The sequence below is a fragment of the Chrysemys picta genome, chromosome 3 (genome assembly GCF_011386835.1).
Source record: "Chrysemys picta bellii isolate R12L10 chromosome 3, ASM1138683v2, whole genome shotgun sequence".
Taxonomy (NCBI): Eukaryota; Metazoa; Chordata; order Testudines; family Emydidae; genus Chrysemys; species Chrysemys picta.
The window spans coordinates 99,842,122-99,857,425 of NC_088793.1; the positions used below are offsets into that span (position 1 = coordinate 99,842,122).

Here is a 15,304-nt window from a genome sequence, read left to right on the forward strand (position 1 = left end):
GAGGCTGAATGGGAGTGGTGGTGCTGGGACACGTGGGGACCAGGGTAGATGTGCCTGACTGAATGAGAGAGGCTAAGGGTCAGCCAGCATCTGCATGGGGGAGGCTCTCTAACAATCCCTCCTCTCCCCAAATTCTGATGAGGTCCAGCAGCTCGGGATTGCTCTAAGTGGGGGATCGCCTGGTGCACGTAGCAGGCATGGCCACCTGGAAAGATACGTTGAGACCACTACATGCATCACCAAGCAAACAGGAAGGGGACTTTCAAATTTGCAAAGGAATGTACGGGGTGGGGCTGATGGTTGGTCACCTGAGAGCAGGGCGGTAGAGTTCAAACCAATGGCCAGAGAGGTGAGACCAGGCATTGTGGGACACCTCCCAGAGGCCAATCACAGCACTGAAATCTCCATGTTATCTACCCTGGCACCGCAGTGCTGTCGCCCTGGCGCAGAAAGCTCTATGCCTCTTGTTGGGGTGGTTTTTTAGAGTGCTGCATCTGCACAGTTTCTGTGCACTAAGTGGCTTGGCAGTGGGTACGCCTCAAGAGTTACAGCATTCAAAGCTGCTTTATTGTGCACAAACTTGCCAGTGTAGACAGGGCCTTAGAAGCAGGTGGGTAGTATACAGGGCAATGCCAACTTGAAATCTAATGGATTTTTAAAAAAGAATTAAAAGTAGCTTCAAGTACTACACTTGCCACTCAACCCCCTGTCATTTTTTGTGGTTGCAGTAACATTTTCCCAGTTTACATTTTTTTCTCACCTTTGTTTTTAAGTGACTCACCCAAATAACAGGGGAAACCCATTAACTAAACTGCCATACACAGAGTGCTATCAAATGCTCAAGCAATTTGTTCTGTCATCTTGCATTCACAATCACTGTGTTGCTTGTGACAATAGCAGATTAAAAAAACGTTCAGACAGAAATGTGACTATTTAAGTTGATAGACTCTCTCCCACTAAAACTGAAATTTGATTAAAGTTGTGAGGGTTCAGACTCCACTTCTCACAAGCCCCACAGCCTTGGAAGGGGCTAGACCTGGAGAGATCCCACATTGGAGTTTGGCTGAATTGTGAAGCCTCTGGCTAGACACGGGGGATGGGGGGCGGACGCAGCCACAACCAAAAAAGCGGAATCATAAAACTGCGGTTATATATAAAAATTAAAGTGAATCATTTCCTGCTCCTTTCTCTTCTTTTTCGTTATTGCTTTGTCGCTTCCCGGGAGGTTATTTGCCACCCGTTTTAAGAGCCAGCGTCTTGCATGTACAGACATGCAAACTGGGGGTCAGGGTGCAAGAGCCCACTTCCCACCAGCCTCCCGGCTCCCCAGCAGCTGGCTGGGTGGGGACACCTTTCTCTTCCTCGGGAAATTCCGCAGATGGTCTCCCCTGCGCCGCTCCTGCCTGTTCCCGAAGACACGGACATTCCCACTTCAGCACGTAGCTGCAATGTATGAATGCAAGTGACACATACACACAGAGCTCCCCTCCAACACAAGCCCCCTACACTTGTACCCTCCTCCTCTCTTTCCTGCTGGATCAGTGCCTCTCCTTGCGACTCCTCCTCCTCCTCCCCCGCCCGGCTAGCTGGGACTCGGAGCCGCCGGGAGCTCGGCAGTCTGGCAGACCGGCCCCAAGGCTCAGCGCCTCGCCAGGGGGAGGAGAGGTGGCACGAGGGGCCGAGCAAACCGCTCGCTCCTCCCGAAGATCTCGCAAAGCAGCCGGGAGAGAAGAAGGGCAGACGCCGTGCGGGGGAGCCGCGGGGAATCCCGGGCTCTTCGCGGAGCGGAGAAACTTACTGACTCGCCTTTCCTCTTGTAGCAGGGAGGTAAGAAAGAGGCTGGGACCGGGACCCCGCCTGCCTGCCCCTGTGCCTGTGCCTAGCTCTGGGCGGCCGCCTAAGGGATCCTGTCCCTGCCCAGGGGTCCTGGGCGGTCTCCGCCCTCTCCAAGCGTTGGCCTCGCCCTTACCCCGTGCTAGGGGCTGTGGGGTCCCTGTCCAGCTAGGAGCTTTGTTCCTGTCCCGTGCTAAGGGCGCTGGGGTCCCTGTCCAGGGGCTCTGTCCCGGCCTCTGTCGCGCCCCTCGGCTCGGAGCCCGCTCTGCCTTCCCCACGGCTCTCCGTGGCGCATGGGGTTGGTTTCTGTGGAGACGGGTTTCAGGCTGGGAGGCGAGACGTGAAACTTAGCGGTAGGCACTGGCAGGCTGTGCCGCGCCCCCGGGGCTGGTAGCAGCGGGCGTGAGCGGCTGGGCGCGGGCCGGGCCGCCGTGCGCCAGGCGCTGCTGTGTGGGTGGCTGGCCAGCCGGTGGGCTGCGTTTGCGGGAGCTCCCGCGGGGGTGGGGCGGCGCCGCACGCACGGCAGCTGAAAACTTTCCCGCCTGTCTCTCCCCCTCTCCAGCTGACAGATGAGTACCGGCTGCAGGAGCAGCAGAGGCGTCCCCGGACCCCGCCGGCTAACGCTGCGGTCCAAGAGCCCGGGGCCATGGTGTCTCCTCTGTGCCCAGGGATGAGCAGGGGGCAGCGACCTCTGGCTGGCCGTGCAGCTGCCCAGGTGCCCGCGCCAGCAGCTCCGGGACGGCGAGCCGCCTCCCTGCGCCAGGAATAAGTGTCCTGCAGCGGCCCCCGGCTTCTCTCCCACACGCGCCCCCCAGCATGGCTCTCTCGGCCCGAGTCGCTCTCCGGATGATGCAGGGAAAGGGCCAGGCAATCGGCTGCCCAGCCACCCACTGAATCGCCCCCGCCTCTCTGAAGAGGGCCTATGCCCCCCCCCCCCCCCCCCATCGGCGCCGAGCAGCCCCGGAGTTCTCCGCTTGACAGCATCAAGCAGCCGGAGCGGCTGAGACCTCGCACAGTCACTGCAGGTACGGGAGGGGTGGGGTCTTACTAAACCAACCTTCTTCTCCCCCCCGTCCAGAGAGCTATTTACACGCCGCACCCTCCCAAGTCAATCGGAAGTGACTTCGGAAGAGAGGCACAAATCTGAGCTCTCGAGGCAGGGAAGACACGGGGTAGGGAGAATAACGCAGTGCCTGTTCTGCCCATCTGTGAAACTCTTATCAAGCTGGGAAGGAGGAGAGACACCCCTTCCTTTAACTCACTGCACTAACCTGGGGCAGGAGAGGGGGCATGGCATTGGTGGGCAGACTGAAATACAACCTCCCTCGCCCCCCAAACTCCTAAATAGGTCCTTTGGCATGCTGGAGGCTGCCGGTCTCTTTACAGCTGCAAAGACCATTTGTTGTGGTCTCACAATTCTGAAATACTTCACAGGCTGCGATCGACTCATTGGCAGGAGTCGCTAGTGAGGAGTGGAAGCAAAACGGTTGTACTTTTCCCCAAGGCTAGTTTGCCTGTTCGTATTTATTTGTATAGAACTTCGATTTTTGTTCAGCTTTATGTTTGCTTTGACAGAAATGGTGGTGTACTGATTATTGGTGAGAGACAGATGGAAACTACAAAGGGGGTTGTATTGTTTCCTTACATCGATACATAACTGACTACTAAATCATTCATCAAGTGGACAGAAGCTTATTAGTAACAATATGCTCCTAAAGGAGACTACAGCTACAGTTTAGAGGGTTAGTAGATACCTTAATTTTTTTCCCTAGGCACAATAATTAACAATAGTGATACAGAATTCAATCTATATGTTGCTCTGCAGAATTGAAAACCCTTATCTAGTCAATATTTTAGAATTGAAGAGGTTAATTTTTTCACTAATCAATTATCATGCAATATGTTGATACAGAATTATTGTGTACTCATTTAAGTTCTTGGCAAAGTATATTTTATTCAATAGTTAAATATACAAAATAAGTGTCTTTACTTTTGAGGAGGGGATAATTCTCTTAATTTGTCCTTTTGGTATAACACCAGTTGCAACACAACCAGTTGCAACATGAAAGAGACCTGCATTTTATTACTATGCTTTTAAAGGATGAGGATTATATGGTTCAATAAAATTCTGTCATTATAGGTTTCCTATTTTGTGATTTATCTTGGTTCTAGATTGATCCAGAAGTGATTGTTCTCTTATTTTTTGCTGTAAATAAAAGGCACTCCTATAAAGTGATGGGAGCCATATAAATCCCTACAAAGGAAAAAAAGCCCCATCAAATTTCCCCTTCATTTGTTTCTAAAACACTCTATGCACAATGTAGAAACTTTAAAAGCAGCAAATTATGTTTTCATTGTATAGAAACTGTAGCTGAATAATTTGGAAATGCTGCTACACTGTTTTTAAGTTTGGAACATTTTAGTGTATATGTTGCCAGTAGCATTTAGTTGTAACAAAATACTTTGAATATAATTATGGGACAATTAGTCTTTAGTCTTTTGTCTTTAGCAGAAAACAGCACTCCATACAGGGAGATAAGCCGCCTTAGATAGAGATAAATTACATATGATTTTATTCTCCGAATTACTATGTTGTTGGCATAGAAACATATTTTACTTGTTGCTCATTTGTTAGAGCCAGCATGAAAGTGCAATATTGCTAAAGGGATACTGACTCACAGAGTTTAGTATAGTAAGATTGCTTTACTTGAATAGAAGTGAGCTACAACTGATGATTTTAACCATTATAATTTTGTCAGAATCTAAGGGTTATTTTATTTTCACTGAAAGCTCCATAATCAGATTAAAACAGTAAGGCATTAAGGGTTCAATCCTGCAAGGTACTGAGCAATCCAGCCTAGCATTTAACCTGTAATTACATAAGTAGTCCCAGGTTCAATCCCTATTGCTGACCTGTGGTGGGGTTTATTATTTACATATGCTCGTAGTCCCACTGATTTTAATGCAACTATTCACTTGTTTAAGTGCTTTGGGTCATGACCAGAATTTCCCAGCCTCTTGCAGGATCAAGCCCTAATTCACTGAGGCCTGTTTCCATTTCCTTGGACTTACATGGTAATATGACAGAAAATACCTATTGTATACCACAGGAACCAGAATTTGTGGGTAAAACACTCTTGGGTCATTCATGTGTCTCTCAGTTAAAAATAAAATGAAATGGGAAAAACAGAAAATCAATAGTTTAGGGAAAAGATGAATAAAAGACAAATTTATGGTACAACCAACGGAGATGGCTACTAATTGTAGTTTATTCGTTTGGAACCAAAATCTGAATTTTTTTCCCCTCAGGCAAAATTCCCATGGAAGTTGTTTAATCCAGATGAAAATGTGATATACAAAAAGGAAGAATCAAAGGTTGCTGTCAGGAAAAGTTTGCTATTTTAAGATCACTTTATTTTTTGTACAGGAGTCAATAGGAGCCTTGCTTGAGTAAGGACTGGAGCACTTGATTGAAATGAGAGCCTGATGTAGTAATGTATTTTGTAAGCAGTGTAGTTATTTTATTCAGTAAGGACTCGATCCTGCCCCACTGAAGACACCAGGTGTCTTGCCTTTAACTGCGGTAGGAGCAGAAACAGACCCTAGGTTGCATACATCTCTGGTCTCGCTGTTAAGATTTATGGTTAAAAACGAACAAACAAAAAAAGCAACCAAACTAAGAAAAGAGAATAAATAACTGAGCTAACCAGAAAAAATAGTAGGGGGACAAAAGCAATGTTTACATATTTTAAAATAACTATTTAATATTTATATTATAGCAGGTCCTAATAAGGGTTGGAGTGTTGTTGTGCTAGGTGATGTACAAACACATAAAAAAGCCTGGCCTTTGCCCCAAAGAGTTTATAATCTAAGGCTCTGATCCTGAAATAAGATCTATGTGAGTGGAGTTGTGTGTCTACATGGAGCTGAATCTGGGTATTTTATGGGATAAAAAACAAATGTGTAGAAATTCAGTATCCTTATTATTATACAACTCTGATTCTTTGTCAGCCACGGTGTGTCATTAACTGGATAACTGACTCCAAATGATTAATAAAAGTAAAAATCTAAAAACAGAGTCAGAAAACTCCATATTGCTGAAAGAATAGTTTGAGGGGTAGCTGTATCAGTTTGTTTCAGCAAAAACAATGAGGGGTCTTGTGGCATCTTAACGACTAACAGATCTCTTAGAGTATAAGATTTTGTGGGCTATGACCCACTTCTTCAGATGTATGGAGTGAAAATTACAGTAGGCAGGCATAAATATACAGCGCAAGAAAAGATGGGAGTTGCCTTACCAAGTGGGGGGTCAATGATTCAATCAGGCTGGATGTGGTTTGTTCATCAGCAAGAGGAAGACAAAATATATGGCTATCAATGTTCCAAAAGTAACCATTAGAGTGAATGAAGAAATACTAGAAGAAGAAAATCATGTTCCCTATCTAGAGAGTGAGAGGATGAACCTTCAGAGCATTGTTTTTTAGGGCTCGATTAAAGCGCTCTACCAGGCTGTCCGTTTGGGGATGGTATACAGACGTTCATAAGGTCTTGATCTTGAGTAGACAGCAGAGCCGTTTGAACGTTTGGGACATAAAGTTTGTACCTTGATCTGTCAAGATTTCCCAGGGCACCACGATTCGGGGGAAGATGTTCATAAGTTCCATCACCACCTCCTTGGTGTTCATGGAGTGTAACGGCACTGCTTCGGGGTACTGGGTCACATAGTCCACCACAACAAGGATGAACTGGTATCTGGTGGTGCTCTTCTCAAGAGGGCCAACTATGTCAACTCCAATCCACTCAAAGGGTACACCTACAAGTGGGAGGGGGATCAATGGGGCTCTCTCAGCTGGCCGCGGTGGAGTGAGTTGACACTCTGGGCATGAGGCACAGAAATCGCCACATCTTGGTAGATCCCTGGTCAAAAGAACCGGCCTAAAATCCCAGCCAATGTCTTTTCCCTTCCAAGGTGACCAGCCGTAGATATGGCATGGGCAAGCCACATAACTTCCTTCTGATAAGGCCGGGACACCAAGAACTGATGTGGAACATCTTCGGTTGGTTGATCTTTCTCTATGCCGTACAGACGGTCATCTTGAAGCGTGGGAACCGTCCCACTTGGCGGAGTTCAACAGTCTCCCCATTCACCACTGCCACTTGGGCATATGCCCGGCTTAGGATGTCGTCAGCCCGTTGCTCCTCCACAAAGTTAGAGAGGCGAGTCAGGATCTCTGATTTGGGAAATGGGGGGAGTTCCCTTCCTGGCTGGGAGAGGGCCTGGTTGTCCAGAGTTGGCGCTGAGACCTGTGATGCCCCTTTACCAGGGTCAGCAACCTCCCCCAAGCCTGCAATTGGTCACTGGCTGGGGTCCTCGACCGTCCGACAGGGGCACCACCAGGTTCGCTAACAATTTCCCCAAATAGTCCCAGTTCTGGCCTAAGATAAGTGGGTAGGTCAGTGTCAGGGCCAGACTGACCATCAGGGGCTCTTCGCGTTTCCCTATTGTTAAAGTCACTTCTGTGTGGGGGTAGGCCTTCACATCCCTATGCACACATTGCAACATGATGGTGCCCTGAGGTGGGCCAGGATTAGGCACCACAGTATTTCATACCAGGGTCTGGGCACACCCTGAATCTATGAGTTCAATCTCTTCTTTCCCATTTACCCGCAGCAAGATGCTCAGCTTTGCTGGGTCTCTGGGACATGCTCGTGCCTGCGGAATCCAGATCTTCCCAAAGCTACATTTCGTGTATGGGCAGTCTCTGGACCAGTGCCCAGAACAGCCACATGTGAAACAGTGGTCCTGCTCTTGGGTGGCACGTAGGGTTTTCTGCCTGGGTACTTGGGTGCTCTGGTCACGATGCGCCTTCCCGAGTTCTGGTGGTTAGATAGTTCTCCATGAACTGAATGGCCTCTGTCATGGTGTCAGGGTGATGCCACAACACCCACTCTCTTCCCCCAGGGGGCAGGATCTGGACAAACTGCTCTAGTAGAACCTGTTCAGTGACCTGCACCTGTCTTTGCATCTGGTTTGAGCCATCTCCAGCATGAGTCACGCAGCTTCTGGGCAACCAGGCAGGGTTGGGCCCCCCACAGGTACTGCTCCCCCTGGAAGCATTGCCAGAAGGTTTCCTCTGAAATATTTAGGGCGTCAAGGATTACTGCCTTGACTTGGGCATAGTCCTGGGCAGCCGCGGGCTCTAAAGCGTGGTATGCGGTGTGTGCTACTATGGTTAAGTACGGAGCCAGCACTGCCACCCATTGGTCTCAGGGCCACCAGGCTACCATGGCCACCTGTTCAGAAGCCTCTAAGAAAGCCTCAGGATTATCGTCAGGCCCCATTCTGGCAAGCTGGATAGGGGCGGGGCTAGGGAGCTCTGCTTGGGCAGCGGGTTGCAAAATGGAGGTCACCTGTTGGACCACCTGTTGTTGCTGCTGCTGGGCTGCCAATTCACAAATTTGCTGATACTGCTGCATAGCCATCTGCTGCAGGAGTTGCTGTTGATGGTGGGTGTTTTGCTCGGCCATCCATTTCAGCAGCTGTTTCACCTCCATTCAAGGGCTTGGCATGGGGCGGCTTCTCTCTCTCTCTGCCCCTTTTTTTGTTTGTTTGTTTTTAACTCCCTGCAGCAGGAAATGGGGTCATGCCCACATTCTCGACCATTTGTGATAGGCAGCCTAGTGGCTAGATCATTGGTTAGGGGTTGGAGGGGGGGAACCTGCCCTCCTTTCCCTTGGGTCCTGGCTCAGTGTCCTGGGCCACTCACACCCCTAGACAGGGGAGATGGCTCTTGCTCCCAGCCATGAGGGGGTTGGGGTTCAGTAACTGTTGTCTGAGCTGTTCCCTATGTAAGTCCTTTAGTTTAGGACGTGGCCCTGCTAGTTCAGTTTCCCCACAGTTGGGGCTTGGCGGTAGATTCCCCTTGGCAGGGGAAGACTTACTTGCTTCCAGTGGCTGCATTGGCAGGTAGGTTGCATCTGTGCCTTCAGACAGACACACAGAGAGCACCTGCCTCTTCGCCAGTCAGCCGCTGACTGAGCCAGTTTCCCTTCTTTTCTCCCCCTTCGAGACCTGGCATTGGCTGCAGGCTAGCTGACCCCACAGGTTTTCTTTAACCCCTGCTGTGCCTGGTAGCCGTCTCTCTGCTCCTTCACAATAACCTATTCATAAAAATACAGAAAATAACTGAAGCTACTTTCCATTACAACTGGTCAGTGAAAAAAACAATTGAGAGAGAACAGAAAATTCTACTTTTGTGAATTTGCTGCTTCTTACCTGCTGTTTCATAAGGGAAGGGAGACTTAGCACCTCAAGACTGCCATCTTGGACTTCCTCCATAGAAAGAGGCAATCTGAGGCTGAGCTTTTATATAATTTGTATATACTGCACTGGGGTTTGTGTTACCATGCTTGTAAAGTATGTGTTGCCTCCCCACCTAGAGGCTGATACATATAGAGGAAAACAACCTCAAAGTGCCACCAGTTAATGGACTTACTTTTTTAGCTCAGGTGGCAAAGTTGTGTACTTTGGTCCTGAAGGTCCCAGGTTAAAACACCACTGAAGACCCATGGTAGGGTTTGGTGTGTGTGTGTGTGTGTGTGTGTGTGTGTGTATATATATATATATATAATGAAACCAAAATGTGGTTTTTAGAACCTTTACAATGACAGCTGTAAGGATTTCTTCCACAGCAGGAGGGAATTCAGAGAGCCATTTAATTATTTTTATAACCCATGTTTTTATTCGTTTAAATCAGGGGTCGGCAACGTTTGGCACGCGGCTCGCCAGGGTAAGCACCCTGGCGGGCCGGGCCAGTTTTATTTACCTGCTGACGCGGCAGGTTCGGCCGATCGCGGCCCCCACTGGCCGCGGTTCGCCGTCCCAGGCCAATGGGGGCTGCGAGAAGCCGTGGCCAGCACATTGCTCACCCGCGCCGCTTCCCGACGCCCCTATTGGCCCGGGACGGCGAACCGCGGCCAGTGGGGGCCGCGATCGGCCGAACCTGCCGCGTCAGCAGGTAAATAAAACTGGCCTGGCCCGGCCCGCCATGGTGTTTACCCTGGCGAGCCACGTGCCAAACGTTGCCGACCCCTGGTTTAAATCATTACAAAACCAGATTAATTAGGAGGCTTTTTAAAAAACTTCACTTTTATGTTTGGTGTGATATCACTTTCGCCAGGATGTGATTTTTTAAATTTTTTTTCCCCACCCCATTCCATTATGAGCCTGAATGTTTCCACATGAATATCTCTGCTTATTTGTAAGCAGTAGACTGTTATTGGAGAACAAGTTTATAGTCAATTAATGTTATCACTTAAAATTTACTAAATATTAAACTAAAAATATACAAAAGATGCTCGGTCATTCTTTCAATAGCATGTGTTTAAACTCATCCACTTGACCTGCATTATGGATATTTACCACTCCTACTCTAAATAGTTCCTCTTGCCCAAAGGTATTACATGCTAAAACACATGTGCAATATGACCAAAAGTTGAATATTGTCATGAATGAGATGAATTTCCAATTATTCTAATTTATTCCCATATTTAAAATTCACCCATGATTTGTTAGGGCTCAAAGCCTTAGAAACTGCAGTACAGACCAGTGGCTCTAAAACATTTTACAATCAAGTCCAACTGTTATCAAAACAAATGAGCTCAGGCCCCACCTTCCCATCAGTTCGGGTAAATCAGTATTCATATATCTCTGCAATTAGTGTAATGCCAGACTACTAAAGCATATTTACAGTAGCAATAGCTTTCACCTTGAGATGTTCCAGTAATATGGATGAGCTTGTTTCTGTGCACCTAACTCAGCCCAGGTGTGGAATCATTTACTCACACTGATAATGTGTAGAGGGACCCACAAGTCCCAACTACTCCCAGGAGATCAGGGACTCAAGGGGGAATGTAGTTAGAGACCTGAGGTTTAAGAGGAAATAGGCTCATTGGACATAATGAGGGGATACATATTCAAGGGATAACCAGGACTCCAGGGAGCTCCCCAACTTGTCTTTCCCCCCCATGTTCTGTCCTTCCAGTCCTCAGGCTGTTCCCCCGAGGCTGTTTCATTTTGTCTTCCTGCCAGCAAGGCCCTGAGGCATCTGGCTGCTGCTGCCTCCTCTTTCCCCAGAAGCTCCCCTCTGTCTGGGCACCACTAGGGGGAGTATAGGGAATAGAGAAGAAACAGTTTTTCTGCCTTTAGCACTAGCAACACATTTTTGCCCCCACCCCAGCTAAGGTGGCCAGGTGCCTGGTTTTTGACTGGAAAGTCCTGTGGAAACTTTGACTGGAAAGTCCTGTGGAAACCAGTCCTGATGGTGTCTGGTTAGATCTACTACCAGATGCTAAACGTCCGGTTACTACAGGAAGGGGAGGTGGGGAGGCTCTGGCTCATCACCCTTGCATTGAGCAGCTGCAGCTCCCAGGCGAGTCCCTCTGGAGGTGGGGTGGGAAAGAAAGGGAAAGCAGCAAGCAATGGGGGAGGGGAAAAGAGGAGCGAATGGGGGAAAGGGCCAGGGGAGGTTCAGGCACTCCTGATGGAGTGTCTGGTTTTTAAATATTACAGAGCTGGCAACCCTAACTGCAGCTGGACAGGAGGAGTCGTCATAGGGGAATACCTTCTCAGTTCCTGCAGCCCAGAGGGATGCATGGGAGAGTTTTTAGTAAGAGCTGGAAAAAAGTGCACAGGAGATCTAACAGAATCTCAGGCAGTAATTTGTATTTTGTTCTTGTCAAGACTGTGCATGAAAAGACAAAGGTTTCAAGCTCCATCCAGACATGGGAGGAAAGCAGATGGGACAGGCCCAAGAGTTTGAGAAAGCCAGGTATAGGCAGCTCTTCTAATTTATTTCCCTTAATAGTGTCTATAAAACCCAGTCCCGTTTCATTTCTATGTAAAGAGGCTTAGAAGTAATTGTGCAAACATGTATGCTATTTTCATTATTTTCTATTTCTCTAAAACTAAGGCTATCGAAGAATTTAGATTGTGGAAAAAAAACAAAACTCCTTTTTACCCTGCAGCTCAAATGATTGAGTTTAAACCAGTATTGTTTTCTTTTAAATTACAGAAATGTTTGTCATGGTGGACATATTTACAGCATTAGATCTTGTCCCATTTGAAGTGACTTGTGCTACTAGGTCACTTAAATTTTCAAAAGTACATTACTCTCTGACTTTTACTAAACTTCATTTCAAAATAGTTAATTTCATTTTCAGGCTTGGTGTTTGTAAAATTTAAGAATGAAAGTTTGTAGTATTGTTGTAGCTGTGTTGGATCCAGGTTATTAGAGACACAAGGTGGGCGAGGTAATATCTTGTATTGAACCAACTTCTGTTGGTGAGAGAGACAAGTTTTGGAGCCACACAGAGCTATTCTTCAGGTCTGGGAAAGGTACTTAAAGTGTCACAGCTAAAGACAAATAGTCAATACTAGGACTGTCGATTAATCTCCGTTAACTCATGCGATTAACTGAAAAAAATTAATCGCGATTAATTGCAGTTTTAATCGCACTGTTAAACAATAGAATACCAATTGATGGGCTACTTCACTTTAAATGGTCTCTCAAAATGTGTGTAAACTAGGGCTCTCAAGCAATTAAAAAAAGTAATCGAGATTAATAGCGCTATTAATCGCACTGTTAAACAATAATAGAATACTATTTAAATATTTTTGGATGTTTTTCTACATTTTCAAATATATTGATTTCAGTTACAACAAAGTGTACAGTGTTCACTTTATATTATTACAAATATTTGCACTGTAAAAAATGATTAAAAAAAAGTATTTTTCATTTCACCTCATACAATACCGTAATGCAATCTCCTTATCATAAAAGTGCAACTTACAAATGTAGACTTTTTTTGTTACGTAATTCCACTCAAAAACAAAACAATTTAAAACTTTAGAGCCTATATGTCCACTCAGTCCTTCTTCAATCACGAAGACAAACAAGTTTGTTTACATTAATGGGAGATAATGGTGCCCTCTTCTTATTTACAATGTCACCAGAAAGTGCCATTTGCATGGCACTTTATAGCTGGCATTGCAACGTATTTATGTGCCAGATATGCTAAACATGCATATGCCTCTTCATAATTCGGCCACCATTACAGAGGACATGCTTCCATGCTGATGAAGCTCATTTTAAAAAAAAATGTGTTAATTAAATTTGTGACTGAACTCCTTGGGGGAGAATTGTATGCCCCCTGCTCGGTTTTACCTGCATTCTGCCATATTTTTCATGTTATAGCAGTCTTGGATGATGACCCAGCACAAGTTCATTTTAAGAACACTTTCATTGCAGATTTGACAAAATGCAAAGAAGGTACCAATGTGAGATTTCTAAAGATAGCTACAGCACTAGACCCAAGGTTTAAGAATCTGACGTGCCTTCCAAAATCTGAGAGGCATGAAACATGCTTTCAGAAGTCTTAAAAGAGCAACACTCCGATGTGGAAACTATAGAACCCAAACGACCAAAAAAGAAAATCAACCTTCTGCTGGTGGCATCTGACTCAGATGATGAAAATTAAATGCGTTGGTGTGCACTGCTTTGGATCGTTATCGAGCAGAACCCCTCATTAGTATGGATGCATGTCCTTTAGAATGGTGGTTGAAGCATGAAGGAACATATGAATCTTTAATGCATCTGGCACATAAATATTTTGTGACACCAGCCAGAACAGTGCCATGTGAACACCTGTTCTCACTTGCAGGTGACATTGTAAACAAGAAGTGAATAGCATTATCTTCTGAAAATATAAACACACTTGTTTGAGTAACTGACTGAATGAGAAGTAGGACTGAGTGGACTTGTAGACTGTAAAGTTTTACATTGTTTTATTTTTGAATGCAGTTATATTTTGTACATAATTGTACATTTGTAAGTTCAACTTTCATAATAGAGATTGTGGAAGCAGAGTATTACAGTAGTTGTGTGAGGTGAATTGAAAAGTACTATTTTGTTTTATAGCACAAATATTTGTAATAAAAATAAATATAAAGTGAGCACTGTACACTGTGTTCTGTGTTGTCATTGAAATCAATATATTTCAAAATGTAGAAAACGTAAAATATTTAAATGGTAACCTATTATTGTTTAACAGTGCAATTAATAGCGCTATTAATCTAGATTAATTTTTTTAATCGCTTGACAGTTAACACACATTTTGAGAGACCATTTAAAGTGAAGTAGCCCATCAGTATCTCTGCAGACATAGCACTAAAAATGGGGAGGGGTTATTGGGTTACTGATTGTTTTAATAAGCCATAAATCCAGTGTCTTTATTCAGACCATGATTTTTAGCAAAGTATCCCAGTGGCTCCAGAAGGCCTTGGAGGAGGGGAGGTAAGCAGAGGAACTCTGGCCTGTGGTTGGAGCTATGTTTGGACAGAGAAAGTTTTGGGGTGACTACAGATGGGAAAAGATAGGTTTGGGAAGATGAAGGGAATTGTAAAAGTATGTATACGTATGAGTGTGGGGTGGGTAAGTGTAATGGGGTGAGTAGTTAAGAGAGATAGAAGGGTTGGGATAGTGGAAGGAACAAACATTGGGATATGCATTAAGGCAGTGGTTCTCAACCAGGGATACACGTATCCCTGGAGGTACACAGAGGGGTTCTGGGGGTACATCAATTCATCTAGATATTTGTCTAGTTTTACAACAGGCTACAAATAAAAGCACTAGTGAAGTCAGAACAAATTAAAATATCACACAGACAATGTCTTGTTTATACTGCTGTATATACTATATACCGAAATGTAAGTACAATATTTTATATTCCAATTGATTTTATAATTATATGGTTAAAATGAGAAAGTTAGCAATAGTTCAGTAATCGTGTGCTATGACTCTTTTTGTATTTTTGTGTCTGATTTTGTAAGCAAGTAGCTTTTAAGTAAGGTGAAACTGGGGGTATGCAAGTCAAATCAGACTCCTGAAAGGTGTGCAGTAGTCTGGAAAGATTGAGAGCCACTGTATTAAGGGACAGGGAAGTGAAGGTGAGTGAATATATTTGGGGATGGGAGGGAATGACTATTTGGGGGGGCAAGTTGAGAGAGTGTATCATAGAGAAGGATGCCAGTGTGTTTGCTTAGGCTTTGTGCAGGGGAAGACACAGAATGTGGCCATAGATTCCTACTTACTTTTCAGACCATACTGTTTATTTCCATTCTACTACTGTGTCTGCTTTATTCTCCCAGGATTTGGCCTCACTGACTGGTGTACAATGTGGAATATGACTGAGGCCCTAAGTGCTTTGTTGGAGACCGCTCAGTAGTTTCAGACTATATTTTATTAGAAAAACATAACTTGCTTCCTGAGGCCCTGATCCTGCAAATACTTATCGTATGTAAGGAAAGATAGTCATAAGCATTTGTAAAGGTTTGCAAAGTTAGTCATGAGCTATATTATGTTCCACAGAACATACTTTTTAGTCTATTATTTAGTGTGTTAGTGACGTTACT

At 45.5% G+C, this 15,304-nt stretch overlaps 1 protein-coding gene across 12 annotated transcripts in view; it reads left to right on the forward strand.

The window, feature by feature from the left end:
• The first annotated feature begins 1,581 nt into the window (after positions 1 to 1,581).
• The window catches only part of TMEM200A (transmembrane protein 200A), a 66,504-nt gene continuing 52,781 nt past the window's right edge, over positions 1,582 to 15,304 (forward strand). For 7 of the 12 annotated variants that reach the window (XM_065588579.1, XM_065588583.1, XM_065588584.1 and 4 more), the window contains exons 1-3: positions 1,614 to 1,827; positions 2,396 to 2,858; positions 3,409 to 3,575. The gene's annotated coding sequence lies outside the window, so the exon portion shown is untranslated. Of the gene's footprint in view, positions 1,828 to 2,395; positions 2,859 to 2,936; positions 3,006 to 3,408; positions 3,576 to 15,304 lie in introns of those variants that run through there. The other 5 variants (XM_065588580.1, XM_024113610.3, XM_005280249.4 and 2 more) reach the window with 4 other exon arrangements.